Here is a 14200-nt window from a genome sequence, read left to right as displayed (position 1 = left end):
CCTTCAGAATAAAATAAGTCTTAGATTTAAAGCCCTCTGTAAACTGGCTCTAACCCACCCTTCTAGTCTTGTATTAGATTGTTCTCCTTTATACACTTTATGTTTCTGTCAGATTGGACTACAGTGTTGCTCAACCTTATCTCATACTCTCCCACCTCTGTGCATTCATCTTGGTGCCTGTAATATGCACCCTTCAAAGTTTGGCCTATTCAAACATTCTCTTCCCTAAAGGCCCAGCTCAGGTGTGTTTCAACAATCCGGCTAGCAGCTGTTGTGGGGGTAAAAGCCCAACAACAAGAAAGCTGCCAGCACACTGCAAAAGCACAGGTTCTTTTGATCTGCTTAACTAAGGAAAGCAAGGTTAAGGGGTTGACAAATTTGCTTTAATTCAGCATACAAATACCATTCACTTAGTTCAGGGGAAAAATTCAGCATCCTGAACTTCAGAACAAAATACAAAGTACAAACATCAACAGACAGACCTTGTCTGATTCAAATCCCAATATATAGTTACTAGAGTTCAACAAAGTTTCAGCATCTGGGTTTACGAGCTGGAGGGCTCCTTAGCTACAGCTGCCCAGAGTCTCTGCATCAGCACCATCACAAGTGAGAGCCCCAAACAAATTACAAACAGACAGACCCAATACAATTCATAGTTACCAACATCTAGGTTCAGCCCGGGAGCTCACAACATGGGCTGGCCCAGAGTCACTCGTGCCGCCACTGCTGTGGGAAAGAGCTCCAAAGAAGAGAAGGCCAACCCCTGGTTTTATATCTTTTTCAGTGTCAGGGGTGAGTCACACATGCGACTCACCCATGTGACCTAAAATCGTCACAAAGAGGCGACTTAAACCCACGTGGTCTAAGAGCCTCTGATGTCCCAAACCTATCACTCAAACTCATTTGTAAACTAGGCCCTCCCCTGAGTTAGCCCCACCTTGGGCCCCACCTTAGTTACCAATCCATACCCACATAGGTTTTACACCTAGTAGGGGTTTGAGTCTGGGGCTTAGCACCTAGTAAGGCTCAATGAAATATGCTGAATTACTCAAAGGAAACAAACCAAACTTTTCAAGAGCACTTGTTGAACTAAGTGCTAAGAGCCCATTTTGCTTACCAACACAAGGTGCCACCTGCTCTATGAAGCTTCCGTGATTTTCCTTCCTACCTTCTTTGAAACCAATTGGTGAAAATGATCCCTCACTCTTCAGATTTCCCTATAGTATTTTATCTGGATTATGACTTTTGTCTTATTGCATTTGATGGTATATGATGTAATTGGATTGGTTTCGGCTGAATAATTATTACTGGTTAAGGCTCATCTCAGACTCAACATATCTAAAACAGGACTCATTATCTTTCTCTCCAAATTCTTCTCCTTTCTGAACTTCCCCATCACTGTTGAGCTTTGTGACATATAGAAAGTTAACAAGAGACATAATTTCTGGGTAATTCATCATTTTATTAATTATGGCTAGTGAATAATTAATAAAAGTATGGTCATTTGGCTATCTCTTGTAAACCAAAGATGGATCATGGAGGCCTATTGATGTTTATATGCCCTTGGAAGAGTGGGTGTTCCCAAAAGAAGACAATCAACTCTGATTGGTTTACAGTTAATGAAATAATGAATATTATAGTGAGAGGTAGACCTATTCTAATTAGGGGCTGGGGTTCATGATTTTGCCTTGGCCATTCTAGACAAAGGATCAACCTCCTGCTTCCTTGCTTGAATAGAACACAACGGGCTGAAATTTACCCAGATTAAATTCTTATTTTACTCTTTAATCAGAACTAATCTTCCCTAGCTGGGTGGAGTCTGAACAAGATTGATGAAAATGTTGAAATCCAATTTCATTATCAGTCCTATTCTTAAGGGGCTGATTTGACCAAGTAGAGAATGAGGAAATAGGAAGGGAAAAGAAATCCTAAATCTCTCCAATAGTAGTAATTGGTTATTAATATAAGAGAGAAATAAGGGTTCCTCTCAGCTTACCACAATCCTCCCAGTTACCCAAGCTCCCAACCTCAGCATTATCCTAAATTCCCCATTCAAACTTGTCCCATATATCCAATCTATTTTCAAATCTTGACATTGTTACTTTTACAAAACCTCTCAAATATCTTCCCTTCACTCCTATGATAAACTCACAACCCTAGTTCAGATCCTTATTACTTCTTGCCTGAAAATAGCTTTTTAATTGGTTTCCCTGCCTCAAGTTCCTCCCCGTTCCAATACAACCTCCACTCAGTTGTCAATTTCCAGACTACATCTGACCATGTCTCTTGGGCAGATACATGAGGTAAGTGTGTTGGGGGAAGGGCACATATGCCTCTGCCCTTCTCCCATCCAGCCATCCATACACAGACACACAGACACACAGACACACAGACACACAGACACACAGACACACACACACACACACACACACCCCTGCTCTCCTCATATGCTTCAGTGGCTTCCTGTTACCTCCAGGATCAAACCTAGGTAATCTTTGGCTCAAAGCCTATTTGCATAACACTCTCTTCATTGGTGGAGTTTGATTATGCTATGATCTGAGCCTGTGTGAGCTGATAGCGCTTGAGAGAAGAGACATTCTAGTCTTCTGGTTTCCATCTTCCAGATTCTCTTCATAGAGAGGAACTTGAAGGGAGGAAAAAAAAATGGGAAGAAGCTAACATGGAGAGGAAATAGCAACTTGATAATGTCCCTATTCCCAGGTTGTTACACTAGAAACTGCAGGGAATTTCCCCTGGAATGAGATCAAATCAAGTCACAACTGGTCCTCCACGGAACCGAGCGGAGGCGCCACCGCTGCCCCTGACATGATGAGCACAGGCCCCGCCCCCGCTAACAACAGTTTCAAGGAACTCAACCTAAAATTTGGTACCAGTTCTCCCAAACCTGTGTGAACTGGCTGAATCTGACCACTGGATGAGATCTAGGATTCTCTCAATTGAATGGAGATAATCTTGCTCCTAGCAGAAGAGCTCATTCACTTTGTGTTGTCTAGCATATTCTTACGTGTATTTCTCTGATTTCTGTTTTGCTCTCCAACTTGGGTAAATTAGTTATAAGCTTTTTTATTTACACACACACACACACACACACACACACACACATACTTTATGGAACTGGCATTTAGTGGAAGGAAGCAAAGCCTTGGCTATAGAGCTTAGGGCAGTACTATCCCATTACAGGATGGTGCAGGAACTCAGCTGCCTTGGCAGCCAATGCAGGTGACTGGTTCAGAGTCATGCTTAGTTAGAAAATAAGCTTATATGCACCCATCCTCTCATTTTGTCTCTAGGATTTATTATCATTTCTTGTCTTGAGAACTATATATTAGTTGTTTTCCATATCTCAATTTCAAGTACCATCTTTAGGGAAAAATATTTGAAGTTTCAGAATTTCTTTTCTCATTCACTTTATACTACCAATATACTAATATTTCAACCACTAATAATTAAACAACATTAAATAAAGAAAAGGGTTAATTTTGTAAAGGGTTAGGAAAAATTTGAAGGACAGAATTGGCTTTTATGCTAATAAAAAGTTTTAATTAGCATAAACTAACCCAATCTTAATTGTTAAATGAGTATTGTTTGAAATATGTTCCAAGTCGGTCATCAAATCATGATTATTATCATCTTCAAACCCCAATCCCAAAACTTAAGCTTGAAGGTCTTGGGACAAGTTTGAAGGATACTAAATTTTAGTTTTAATTAGAAAGGACAGATCCTATCACAAATTATTATGATACTATTGCTAAAATTTAAAAAAAACCTCTTTTCTTTTTTTAGTTTTTTTCTTAATAATATTTTATTTTTTCCATTTACATGTAAAACTAGTTTTCAACATTCATTTTTGTAAAATTTTGAGTTCCAAATTTTTCTCCCTCTCTCCCAACCTCCCCAAGACAGCAAGCAATCTGATATAGGTTATACATGTACAATCATGTTAAACATATTTCCACATTAATCATGTTGTGAAAGAAGAATCAGAACAAAAGGGAAAAACCACAAGAAAGCAAAAACAAAATAACCAGAAAAAGTGAAAATAGTATGCTTTGATCTGCATTCAGATTCCATAGTTCTTCCTTTGGATGTGGTTAGCATTTTACATCACAAGTCTTCTGGACTTGTGTTGGATCATTGTATTTCTGAGAAGGGCTAAGTCATAGTTAATCATCTCACAGTGTTTCTGTTGCTATGTACAATGCTCTCCTGGTTCTGTTCATTTCACTCAGCATCAGTTCATGTAAATTGTTCCAGGTTTTTCTGAAGTCTGCCTGCTCATCATTTCTTATGGAACAATAGTATTCCATTACATTCATATACCGCAACTTAGAACCCTCTTTTCTTAACTAGGGCCTATGAGTATTTTCAGTTTCAGTAATTAGTTGTAAGAGATATCATAACTTCTAAGTGATTAAATTAAACTTTGAAACTACTCTGTGTAAAACCCCATCTGTGAATGATTTAACTATGGTCACAAAAAATAGTATGTAGCTCAGTGTATGGTAGAATAGAAAGAGCACTGTCTCCAGAGTCAGAAGACTGTTCGAATCCAATATCTAATGTTTAGTAACTGTATGACCTTAGGTAAGTCACTTTACTTTGAGCCTCAGTTTCCTTATCTGTAAAAGGAGTGGTTAGACTAGTTGGCCTCTGAGGTCCCTTCCAGTTAAAAATCAATGATCCTATGAATATTATGCCAGTATACCACACTGACCCCAGTATGCAATTATCACAGTCATTTCTGATAACTAGTTTTAATTTCAATTCTTCTTTCCTATGAAATTAGAGTTGGAGCAGGAAGGTACTGCAGATGACATCTACTCCAACCTTCTCATTTTTCAGGTGTAAAGTTAATGGAATAGGAAGATTTTCCCCACCCATTAATAGGCCTAAGTGACCTGCTTTGAGCTCTGGCCCTGTTCACAACTGTGGTACATCTTGAGTCACAGAGCGCATTGAGGGAGGGAAGCTTGCTTAGGGGAGGCTTGCTTGTAGGAAGGCTTTCACACCTTTTGGTGCTAAGTTAATTAGGCACTGAGTCACAAGGGTTGTGATGCCTTCTCACTCTGAGAAGTAAATATATATATATATATATATATATATATATATATATACACACATATATATATGTATATACATACACTCTGAGTTGGTATTTTGCTTTGGGGGTTCACTTATAAGAAGTACCTTTTGATTTCCTGGTCAAGGCTCTGAGTAGCCATAAGTTCAGACCTCTGACTGCTCAGATGTAAAGGTTCTCTTGATCCAGTGATGTATGTAAAGTATAAAGCAATATTGCTTTGATCAGGCAGTTAGAGTCCTGTCTGTTGGTCTTTATGCTAATTTCTCTGCTTGTATTTACTTTCTCTGTATTTTCTCTGACGTTCAGGGTGCTGACTTTTCCCCTGAACCAGTGAATGTAATTAAAGATTGTTGACCCCTTTAAAGTTGCTTTCTTTTAAAAGCAGATCAAGGAACCTGTGCTGTCAGGCCATCCTGGGAGTGCTAGAGTACTTGCTGCTACATCATGCGAGGAAACCACGGTCGCACAGATGGGAGAAGAGGATAAACATTTATATAGTGCTTGATATGTGCCAGGAACTATGCTGAGTGCCTTACAGATATCTCATTTGATATTCACAACAACCCTGGGAGGTCGGTGCATTTATTATCTCTATTTTACAGTTGAGTAAACTGAGGCAACCAGAGGTAAGTGAATTCCCCAGGATCACATAGCTAGTAAGTATTTGAGGCTAGATTTGAGTTCAGTTCTTCCTGACTGCATGCCTAGCACCGTATCTATTGATCTCACTATCTTCTGATTCAGGTCGTCTGCCTCCAGAATCAGTGTCCCTTCCACTCCATGACGCTGCTCCTAGTCTCCCTGTTTTATTAATAGTCTTGTTTCTTTGCTTCTCTGTGTTCCTCTGTTTTAGTGCTTTATATAACGTGTTTATGGAATTTATATTAATAAAAATATTTTAAGAATAAATTATATTTAATTTAAATTCCCCTTTCGAGAACCGATTTTGAAAGCTATTATATAAATCTGCAAAGTGTTATAACAGGCTCGTGTTTGGAGACAATACAGCCTAAGTTAATTTATAGATTTAATGGCATATCAATCAAATAATCGAGAAGTTACTAGACAAAATAGTAACAGAATGCATTTGAAATAGCAAACGTTTAAAATCTCAGGAAAAATAATTTAAAAAGTAAGAATGAAGGGACACTAACACTTCCAGACCTCCAATTATATTACAGATCAATGTTTATCAAAACTATTGGTTAAAAAACCAGAAAAGTGGAGCAGTAAACTAGATAAGCAAGAACCAAAAGCAATTGAACTCAATGACCCAATGTGCAATAAAGCTAAGGATACAACCTACTCAATAAAGGTCTTCATATTTAGCAAGAACTCTGGGAAAACTAGAAAACAGTTTTGGAAAAAAAAAAGTTCTACACAAATAACCATCTTACATCATATGCCATAAGAAGATCCAAAAGGATATGTGACAAATTTAAAGGGTCACAATGTTAGGAAAAAAACTGAGGAAGCTAAATAAACGAAACAAACTTAGGGAGAGAATTCTTAACAAAAGAATAGAAGAGATAATAAAATATAAAATGCACCATTTTGATTGCTTGAAATTGTAAATTACTTTTACATGTACAAATCAATAACTTGGATAAGAAGGAAAACCATTGACTGAGAAAAATTGTTTCCATAAAATATCTCTGATATTCAAGATATATATGGATAAGTCATCAAGTCAACAAGCATTTACTGCATGACAAACATTTTACTAAGCACTGCGGGTACAAAGAAGGGCAAAAATAGAGTCCCTGTCCTCAAAGAACTTAGGAAAACAGCACGCAAACAACTATGCACGTATAAGATATATAAATTGGAAGCCATCTCATGGAATAGGCAGTAGTAGCATTTTGGGGTACTGGAAAAAGCCTCTTGCAACAAGTAGGATTTTAGCGGAGACTCGAAAGAAGCCAGAAAAGCCAAGAAACAGAGACAAGGAGGGAGAATGACTTAAGGAAGGAAGATAGACCAAGAAGCTCTTGTCCAGTTGTGAAGTGATGAGGGCTTCCCCAAGCATGGTGGCTGTGTCAGAGGAAAGAAGGTGACACATATGAAAGATGTTTCAAAGATGGAAATGACAGCACATGCAAAAAGACTGCATATGGGTCTGAGTGAGAGTAAGGAGTCAAGAGTGAGAGCTAGGTTATAAGGCTGGATGACTGAAAGGACGATGATGCCCCTGATAGTAAGAGGGGAATTTAGAAGAAGAGAGGATTTGCAGGGAGAAGATCATTCTATTTTGGACATGTTGGATTTAAGATGTCTATAGGACATACAGTTTAAGGTATGTAATAGGCAGTTGGAGATACATGAAAAGAAAAGTGGTCAAAGAATATGAACAAAGAGTTCTCAAAAGAATTACAAATTATTAATATCTGAAAGATTGATCCAATAACTAATAAGAAGAGAAATACACATCAAAACCATTCTAATGTTTGACCTTAACCTCTAAAAATTGTTAAAGATGATTAAAAATGTGAATACCCAACAATTGATGGGAAAATAGGTATCGATGGAGCAGTGAATTGGTCTAATCATTTTGGAAGGTAATTTGTAACATGCAGAAAAAGTAATGAAAATATTCATACCCTTTGATTCAGAGACCCCATTCCTAGGTATATATTCTAAGGAGGTGAAGGACAGAAAGAAAGATCCCATATACACTAAAATACTCATAGAAACACATTATTTGGTAGCAAAGGACTATTAAACAAAGTGAGTATGTATTGATTGGGAAACGCTAAACACATTGTGATAGAAAAATGTAAAGGAATATTACTATGCCATGAGAAACTACGGATGTAAAGAGTTTGGTGAAACACTGGAGGACATGAATTCTTGCAAACTGAAGAAAACAGTCTACACCAAATGACTATAAAAATATATAGAAAAGCAATAAAATGAAATAAATACTATATACTTATAATGGCAAAACTTGACCAAGGAGAAGAATTGAGGAAATACCTTTCTCTTCTTTCACTGGAGAAGTAGGGGAAAAGAAACGTAGAGGGCTGTATATTCTGTTTGTCATACCCAGTCAATGTGTCAACTGGTTTTGCCAAACTGTTTGTTTTTTTCTTTTAAAATTTTCATTACAGGAAATAGCTCTATGGGGATGGAATGGGAGAGGAATATGTTTGGAAATGAAATGGAATGTGAAGACAAAAGGCATCAATAAAGCAGTAACAAAAATGCAGTAACAGGAACCAAGAGACCAGTGGGTGACTCAATTTATGCTTTTAAAATCTAACCCTGATCCCAGGAGGGGGAGGATTGTACTCTGCTAGACTGATAGCAATCATTTTTTCCCTTCATTACTGGTATGATGGGCCCAAAATAACTTAGCTTTCTCAACATTTCTTTGGGTTTTGTTTATTATTTTTACTATCCACGAGAAACTACAGGCATAGACATAAACTTCCCTAAGAATACTGTTGGAGGCTCTTGGTGAACATGTTAGTGTTTTAAGACTTTAACTAGCTTCATAATGTTCTTATTATTTACATTTTGCAATAAAAGAAAGCTGCGAGAGAGAAATTTACACGCCCAGATTCACACAAATAATGTCTAAGAGAGGATTTGAACTCGGGTCTTCCTGATTCCAAGTTTAGCACATTATCCCCTGCAACTAACTTGGTAAATGGTCTGAATTTGTTAAGTTTTAATGCTCCTGAGCCAGTCTCCAACTATAAAGATTTCTATAATAGTAACATACACCAGGGGTGTCAAATGCTCCACACATTGTCACATGCAGCCCAACTCAGGTTAAAATGTAATTGGGAAATATTTAATAAAGTAAATAAAAACACATTTCAATATGTGGCCACAGGGATCCTTATATTTGGATTTGTGACCCTTGTTTCTATTTCTGTTTGAGTTTGACACCACCATGGAACACCAGTCAACATTGACTCAAGGCTTTTACTCAGTTCTTTATGTATAGGAATGTCTTCCATCAAAATGGATCTATAGACGAGCACAAGGGGACTGGAAGTACTTCTACTACATTCCTGCCAAGCAACCATAATAACTGACACATATGCAACATTTTACATCCATTAGATCATGTTATCTTCACAACTTTATCAGGCAGATACTTTAGGTATCATTCCCATTTTGCAGATGAAGAAACAGGCTCAGCAAAGCCAAGTGACTTGACTAGGATACTACAGTGAGTAAGTGTCTCAGGTGGGATGTGAACCTAGATTTGCTCTGACGCCAGGTCTAGTGCTGTTTCTGCTATACCCCATTGTCAGGAATCCTAGGTACCTTAGAAGAGCCAGCTCTATAAGAAAGACTTTCTTATTGTTCAGTTACTTTTCAGTGGCATCCACCTCTTTGTGATCCCATTTGGGGTTTTCTCGGCAGAGATACCAGAGTGCTTTGCCATTTCCTTCTCCAGCTCATTTTACAGATGAGGAAATTGAGGCAAACAGGGTTAAATGACTTGTCCAGGGTCACAGAGCTAGTAAGTGTCTGAGGCCAGATTTGAACTTAAAAATATGAGTCTTCTTCACTCCAGGCCTAGCACTCCTATTTGCTGCACCACCTAGCTGCCCAAGAAACATCATACATTCTCCTAAAGATGATAGTTATGGCCTGTGCAAAGCATGGCTTGTCCTCATTAAAATTCACAGAGTTCGGAACTTTTTCTTCTGCCTGGTTTGTTCCCTCTTACTCTCAGAGGATTGTTGTTCCCACAAGCTATTTCTTCTGTGCCCTGTGAAGCGGAGCAATCCTTGCTCTCCCTGTCTTTCACTTTATTCCATCATGTCAAATATTTAATTAAATTCTCTCCGCTCAGAGCCTCCCAGCTGTGAAGGATGCATTGTCAGGCTGCATTGCCAACGGACTAATTTAGTTCCTCCTACCCCATTTTTAATATGCTCTTTCAGAGCCTCATGCCCCTTAAGTCATTAGGCTCCCTTTTCAAAATGAAGTTCAGACATCTGAAAGTGTTAGTGTTCCTCCCCTTCTGGCCAATTTACCTGAGCGGTTGGAACAATAGAGTCCAATGTACAGGGAACTTAGTTTGAAAATCATCACAAAACTCAGGGAAAAATACTTATGGCTTCTACTTTCATTTTAAGTCAAGTTAACAAGCATCCACTTAAAAATAATTCACATTTCTACATGCTGTGGCCTTGTTTCATTTCAAATGGACCAAATAGCTGCTGAAGCTATTTCCAAATCTTGAGTTCTGTGCTTCATTTGGAAAAGGAATATATCTCTCTTCTTGTCTAGGCCCCAAGCCCCCAAAACAATAATAATTAGAGGCAGCCTCAGAGTCAGGAAGACCAGAGTTCAAGTTCTGGTTCTGACACCTATTGGCAACATGATATGGATTCACCCTCTCATTGATTCAAGAACCTCGAAGACTGCTAGATGCAGGTAAGGCATCAACCTGTATTTCTAGATGAAGTTTCTTCATCTTGAATTTGCCTATGCTGATCATACATAGTACAGATTCAGTCCCTTTTACTAATTATAGTACTTTGTATTTAGTATTTAGTCACAGTTTCGAACTCACTTGACAAATGTTTTCATCCATTAAAGATTTCACCATCCCTCTACTCAGAGTCCCATAAATATTTTCAAGGACAAATTAATGGTCAAGGCTTTTACAAAATGGAAACATTTTCCAAGGCCTGAGAAGAATTCCACTGACTGTACGTGAATCGAGAAATCAGGTGGAATGTTTTGCAAAAACATTTTAATTGTAATCTGAAGCCAGGAACAAGGCTCAATCTGCAATCCTAGCAAATGCTCTGCATCTGACAACTCAGTGGCTCTTTCTTCCAGGCCTTTGTCCCTTCTCTCCAAGGCCTGAATTCACTGAATAGATTAAAAAAAAAAAAGCTAATGTGTACCCAGGACCTTGTGTACACACGGCTTTAATTTGGAAGAAAAGATGAATCACTCAAGGCTGGTAATCTGATCTTTGCCCTTCTGCTGGTAAACAGTTACAAGATACTCAATACATTCTTCCCTTTTAAAAAAAATGAAGTAGCAAATAAAAGATCACAGGAGGTCTCTGGTTTTAGTTGGGGAACCATCTATCACCTTCACAGAGAAGTGAATTTAAATGGATTTAGATTTATTCTTTTGTCCTCACTTGGACAACCTTAGAAATGTATACCTCATTTCAGTCAGGTTGAGGAGCAGAAGTCAATGATGGCACTCAGGTCAAGTTCAGGATAATATAGGATTTTGGGTCATTTAGAATTCCTTTCACACTCAGTAAGTTGATTAAGGAAAGACATCAATGAGTCAGTCTACAAATGACTGAGTACTATGATGTGTTCAGGACTCTGCTGTTATGCCCCAAAGCAAAAGACATGAGGCCCAACCCCAAGAATCTTGCAATAGAGCTGAGGAGACAAGATTAACAGATGTGAACTGACCAGAAAATAAGTTCTAACTGTATAATACAGATGATGAATGTTACAAGAACTTAGAAAAGCAAGTCTTAGATCAGTGTTGATCAGAGTAGACAACAGGGCTTCATGGAAGAGATGGGACTTGATTTGGGCCTCAGAGGATTTGAACAGGTAGACGGATAGAAAAGGGTGGATCAGTATGTTTAAAAGCCTTTCTGGCATACCCCAAATTGGAATCCTTAAACAAGGTAAGTTTGCAACATGTAGTCTCCTTCATAAAGGAAAAGGAACATAATCTGTAGAAAAAAAAGTGAATCATTGTGCAGTCTGTGAATATTCCAAAACAAAGTGTTGCCTTGGGAACCCATGAGCATTGGGCTGTCTACTATAATAAAGACAAAAATTGTTGGAATTTCTTGGCTCATACTTTATACTATCAGTCAATCAATAAGGCCTCAAGTGCCTACTATGTGCCAGGTACTGCTCTAGGCACTAGGAATACAAAGATAAAAATGAAACATTCCCTTCCCTCAGTGAGTTCACATTCTACCGGAGAAGACAATGTGTTGTATAGATATGTGGTGTGTGTATACATATATACACAATAAATACAAGGGTACTTGAGGAAGAAAGGATTGCAACTGGAGGGAGAGAAATCAAGAAAAATCCTATTTAGGAGTCATGTGGCATTCGAGTTGAGCTTGGGAGGAAGTTTGGGAGTCTAAGCGGTAGTGTTGAAGAATGATTGAATTGCAAATGTTAAGTCAGTTGCAAGAGAGGAAATTAACAGAAAAGCATGTTTAAGGAATGACAAGAACAGTTTAGCTGGAACATAGAGTATGTAAAAGGGAATAAGGTATAATAAGCCTGGAAAGGTAGGCTGGAGCCAGATAAAGAAAGTTTTTAAATGCTAAGCGGAGGATTCCATATTTGACCACAGAGGTATTAGGGAGTCAATGGAGTTAATTATCAGGGGAGTGATATGGTTTAACCTGTGCTTTAGTAATGATGTAGAGGATAAATTGAAGAGGGGAGAGACCTAAGACAGGGTAACCTATTAGAAGGTTATTAAAGTAGTCTAGGTGCTGCAGAACTGAACCAAGATTATATGTGACAGAGGCAAGGGAAATTATGGAGGTCCAAATGGCACCTGATTAGATATGGGGAGAGCCAGAAGGGCAAGTGAAGGACTTGGGAAGACACTGAAGCTGTCAACCTAGGTGACTAGAAGAATGGTAACATCCTTGACAGAAAATGGGAATAGATTTTCAAAATATATCAGAAGATGGGAAAGAATATGCATTATGCTAGATTCCCCAGTACAGCCTTCTCACTGATGCAAAGTCATATTATATAGAGGCAGTTTGACTAACCTGAGAAAAGAATCAACCAGTTCCCCTAGAAATGTGAGCTATTTTATTATTTTTAAAAACATTATTATTTCCTTAGTCCTTATGGCTTATTCAGAGCTAGTTGACTCAGAATAGTCATTAATGGTTAAATGTCAACTTGAAAGGAGGTCTCCAACAGAGTGCCCCAGGCATCCATCTTTGCTGTGTTTCTCTTTAATATTTTTATCAATATTTCAGATAAAGACATAGATGCCATGTTTATAGAATTTTCAGATGACATGAAGGTGGGAGAGCCAGAGATCCCAATTTAGATGACAGAGTCAAGATCCCAAAAAGATCCCAAATGACTTTGGGCTAGATCTAATAAGCTGAAATTTAATGATGACAAAGGTAAAACCTTAGTCTTGGGTTCAAAAAATGACTTCCTAAGTGCAAGGTAGGGGAATTGTGTATAGTCTGTTGTTTGTCTGAAAAAAAAAATCTGGGGATTTTAGTGTATTGCAAACTCAGCATCAGCAGTGTGATTTAATAGCCCAAAATGCTAATGTGATTTTGGTTTGCATCGAGAGGCAGAGTTTCCAAGAATATAAGAATCTGGCTTTAGATACTTACTAGCCGTATGACCCTGGGCAAGTCACTTAACCCTGTTTGCCTCACTTCCTCATCTATAAAATGAGCTGGAGAAGGAAATTGCAACCTACTCCAGAATCTTTGCCAAGAAAACCCCAAATGGGGTCATGGAGAGTCAGACATAACTGAAATGACTCAACAACAGAACAAATATCCCATTGTACTAAGCCCTAGTCAGATTGCATCTGTTGTACTGTATTCAGTTCTGGACACCACATTTCAGAAAGAACTTTCAAAAACTGGGGAGCATCCAGAGGAGGTCAACCAGAATAATGAAGGGACTTGAATCTATACCATAAAAGGAAGAAGTGATATTTAGCCTGGAGAAGAAAAGACAGGAGGGAGAGGGGAAAGATGGGACATGATAGCTACCTTCAAATATTTTAGTATTGTTGTGTGGAAAAGAGACTGAATTGTTCTGTCTGGTCTCAGAACCAATAATCAGGGATGAAGGATAGAAGCCAATGATGGTGCTCAAGTGGAAACTGAAAAGCTGGGAATATAGAAATGATATCAGGAAAATCTCCCTAAAAGTCACACATACCCCAAGGTGGAAAGGGCCACCTTGGGAGGCAATGGCTTCTCCTCCACTCCAAGTTTTTAAGCAGATGTTGGATGACAATTTGCTAAGCACGTCATAGTAAGGATTCTCTTGGTGGGGAGGGGATGGAAGACTTCTAAGCTCCCTTCCTGCTCTAAAATTCTGTGGTTCTGTGAAATTT

This window comes from Trichosurus vulpecula, chromosome 9 (assembly GCF_011100635.1).
Source record: "Trichosurus vulpecula isolate mTriVul1 chromosome 9, mTriVul1.pri, whole genome shotgun sequence".
Classification (NCBI taxonomy): domain Eukaryota; kingdom Metazoa; phylum Chordata; class Mammalia; order Diprotodontia; family Phalangeridae; genus Trichosurus; species Trichosurus vulpecula.
Note: the sequence above shows the minus strand (reverse complement) of the source record.